The following is a 4,361-nucleotide window of genomic DNA, read 5'->3' as shown; positions in this document are numbered from 1 at the left end:
CTGAAGAGAATGCTTCAAAAATATGACAGGCACTGAAAAGTAGGTCTCGGCAATTGATGGCTTCTGGTGGAGTTGTGGGAGGGGAAAGACTCAGTTCTATTTAAGGGGCAGGCCACAGAGTGTTTGACCATGCACCAGTAAGTGTAGAGATAACACAAAGGGGACTTTTCTTCTTTTTTTCTTTGCATCTTATAGTTCACTTCTTCTAGAGAGTGTTGTAGAGCAAAGGCAGATGAGAAAGGATTGGGAAGGGAGTTGTGGGGTACATGATATGAAGCTCCTAGAGAATCAGTAAAAGTGTTACGTGTATATACACGTAGCACTCAGAGGACTCAGTGGGTTTGATTTAAAGAAAAAAGCACATGAAGTTGGTGGAAAGGATTGGGAAGTGTAATACAAAAGAAACAGTGGATTTGATTGAAACACATTATATATATGCATGAAATTTCTGAAAAATAAAACTTTTAATTGGTTTTTCCCTTGGTAATATTAAGCATATAATAAATAAGCTAAAATCTGTGAACGAAATATTTTAATGAATGATAGCGTTGATACCTAGACACAAATATTCACATTGTTGTGTTTTGGGAGTTTTATTTGGTTTTATTGTTTTTTAGGGGTTTTTTGTTTGTTTGCTTTTCTTTTTTGTTTTTGTTTTTGGTTTGTTGGTTTTGGTTTGTTTTAGCTTTTAAAAGTTTATATTACCAATTGCAAATTTTCAGCATCGTTGTGAAAAGCATTAAAATTATAGCTTTGTATACAAGATGGGGAAAAAGAGTTTATATTAAAGTCCTATTCAGAAATGCTATTTTTATTTTTCCCTTTGGTGTTTTTCTCATTTTATTCAATCCCTTTCCTCTCAATTTCCATGATTTTCTCTGATATTTTCTACCTCTTCATGTATTGCTGTTTTAAAGAGCCATAAAATATAATTAAAGGATATAACATCTTAGGGACAATTTAATGACCTAATTTATTTTTTTAATATTTTTTATTACGTATTTTCCTCAATTACATTTCCAATGCTATCCCAAAAGTCCCCCATACCCTCCCCCCCCACTCCCCTACCCACCCATTCCCACCTTTTGGCCCTGGCGTTCCCCTGTACTGGGGCAGATAAAGTTTGCATGTCCAATGGGCCTCTCTTTCCAGTGATGGCCTACTAGGCCATCTTTTGATACATATGCAGCTAGAGCAAGAGCTCCGGGGTACTGGTTAGTTCATAATGTTGTTGCACCTACAGGGTTGCAGATCTCTATAGCTCCTTGGATACTTTCTCTAGCTCCTCCATTGGGGGCCCTGTGATCCATCCAATAGCTGACTGTGAGCATCCACTTCTGTGTTTGCTAGGCCCCGGCATAGTCTCACAAGAGACAGCTATATCAGGGTCCTTTCAGCAAAATCTTGCTAGTGTATGCAATGGTGTCATCGTTTGGAGGCTAATTATGGGATGGATCCCTGGATATGGCAGTCTCTAGATGGTCCATCCTTTTGTCTTCCATGGGTGATTGTTTCCAATTCTAAGAAGGGGCAAAGTGTCCACACTTTGGTCTTCGTTCTTCTTCAGTTTCATGTGTTTTACAAATTGTCTCTTGTATCTCGGATATACTAAGTTTCTGGGCTAATATCTACTTATTAGTGAGTACATATCATTTGAGTTCTTTTGTGATTGTGTTACCTCACTCAGGATGATGCCCTCTCAAGTTCCATGAATTTCTCTGATATTTTCTACCTCTTCAGGTATTGCTGTTTTAAAGAGCCATAAAATATAATTAAGGGATATAACATCTTAGGGACAATTTAATGACCTAATTTATTTTTTAATTTAAATTAAAAATGTACACTGAACACTTACCCATAATGAATTCCCTAAAGTTAATCAGGAGTGAATTTCACTACATCAAAAACACAAACCTTTGGTTAATACTCTTTAAGTAAGCAAAGCTTCATGACTGTGGGGGGTGTCAGAGTAGATGTGGGTTATCCCCACCCCACAACAAGCAAGGAGCCGTTTTCACATTTAATAATAATGAAGGAAACTATTTCTGTAATCTCTGAATGGTTCTTTTCTCTCTCTGTTATGTAGGTAATTCGATGTTATGAGAAGACTGACTGCCAATAGTTCAATGTCAGCATTCATAAATATATAAAACACAGCATATATTAAACACACTGAGATCCATTATACATCATACCCAACGTATCTTAAAGATTCTTCAAGTAATTTACAAGTTTACAAGGCTAGCATCTTTTAAACCATGTTATTCCTGAAATATTCTCAACTCATTGCAAAGATATTTACAAGGGTTTGTTGTTGTTGTTGTTGTTGTTTTACAATCTTCCTCTGCATTTTGAGCTTTGCTCTTTCATGTTTTATTTTATTATATTTGATTTTTTTGCCTAGTTTATAAATACACGTCATTTTTCTTAGGATATGCTCTAGTCTTCCTTTCTACTCTCTGTCTTGGAACAGACCCTCATTTATAACTGCCAGTCAGTGATTCCTAGTCTGTATTGCCAAGTGAGATCTAGTGAGACCTGTTAATTTCACCTGTGTATACATACAGGGCATTTATCAAGCTGACACCTGTCATTTGGTGGCACAGCATCTCCCTGTACACCCCATAAACTTCCTCATCTATGCTGCTCATCAATCATAAGATTGAAACAATCGACTCTCATTAGATTCTCAATTTTGATTTTCTTTATTAAGATAACTTTATAGTTTCCTTATATTGAGATGCATCCAAAAAATAAACAGATGAATGGATAGAAAAGAGATCAGATAAGTGATAAAGCAAGCATAAGGATGAGGAATTCAGGTGGTAGATACCTGTATACTCACCACAAATCTTTAAACTCTTGTTTAAAGATTTTTTATTAAAAATGTTACAGGGTAGGAGAAAGTTCCTAATCTATGTTTCCCAAACATGTTCATTGCCTACCACAGCTTTCACCTGGGTCATCAACAATTTACACCTTAGATGTTACAACAATTTTTCTGGTCTGATCCTATCAGGTTCCCCCAAAAGGAAACTTCCCAAATTGTTGCTGCTCACTGTTTCTATCTCCCAGTCAATACAGCTTCATTGGGAATCTTTCCTCCAGTCAAGGCCTTCACTGGATACACTGCATCAGAATTCACAGTTTCAAAGATTCCCTGAGTAATTTACATGAAAACAGTTTGGGGAATTTCACCTCACTTGCTTCCAAGCTTTTGATGACTCCTTATTGCGGACAGGGTTTTGTTTAAATGTGATGCTTCACAGTCAATATAGCTTGGTTGTTGTCTGCATTAAGAACATCATTTCTTACCACTAATCTGTCCCTCCCAACCCTCTATAGATGCACACCTATCATAGATGCATACCTATCTTTTTGTCTACTTTCTTTAATTATTTTATATTATAATAGCATATCAATATATCAGCATATATAACATATAGTTTATGTGCATATACACACATATTCATCCAAACAAATACTCCTTGCTTGTTCTGTCTATATGAAGTTACTTGCATGCATGTTTTCAGAACATGTGTTATATCTGTTTCCCCTGTAACATTCCCCACATCTAACCCTTACATTCCTATTTGTCCAAGATACTTTACCCATATTCTTCTTTTATATTCTGTATATACTTACTGTATTATAGTTTTTGAGATACCAATTATTTACTTGTTAGTACTCACTCTAAGTTCTAAGCCTCTAAAGGCAGGAAAGGTATCTTATTTGAAATATGTCTTTGTGGAAATTAACTAAAAATGAAGAACCAACCCTAAAATGCTTAATTCAATGTGACATACTAGCTCTGAGATTGCTATATAAAAAACAAGTAAGTCGAGTGTGTCCATCTGCATTTATTTCTCATATGTGCTTCCACTCTTTAAGCGTATCTATTTCAAGAGACATTTCACTCAGTCTGTTTGTTGTCAACTACAAGTGAAATGTTCTTGCAAATTCACTCACTATATATTTACTGTGCATCTTGTAAAGTAGGGCTAGTCTTATTGAGGTACAATATTGTTTTGTTGTATTTGAAGATTACAATAATCAGATTTCACCTATTTTCATGTGTGATAGGCAAAAGACAATGTCATATTTATCAACAAAAGCAGTGACATGTCATTTGGATTTTTACACAGCAATCAGTCATCCACCAACAAAGCTTAACTGGAATAGCATTTTATTTTTCTTCTGAGTTTACTATAAGAGAGAATTAAATATATATTTACACATACACCTTTCAAGCCAAGCAGATCAAAGTTAAAGGGTAAAGAATTTGAGTGCCATACACCTGTAGCGTCACCAGAGAAACCAGTGCTCAGTGACAATGATCTTGAGGCCAGCCTGAGGTATCC

The sequence above is a fragment of the Mus caroli genome, chromosome 3 (assembly GCF_900094665.2).
Source record: "Mus caroli chromosome 3, CAROLI_EIJ_v1.1, whole genome shotgun sequence".
NCBI classification, from domain to species: Eukaryota; Metazoa; Chordata; class Mammalia; order Rodentia; family Muridae; genus Mus; species Mus caroli.
This window is presented reverse-complemented; position numbering follows the sequence as displayed.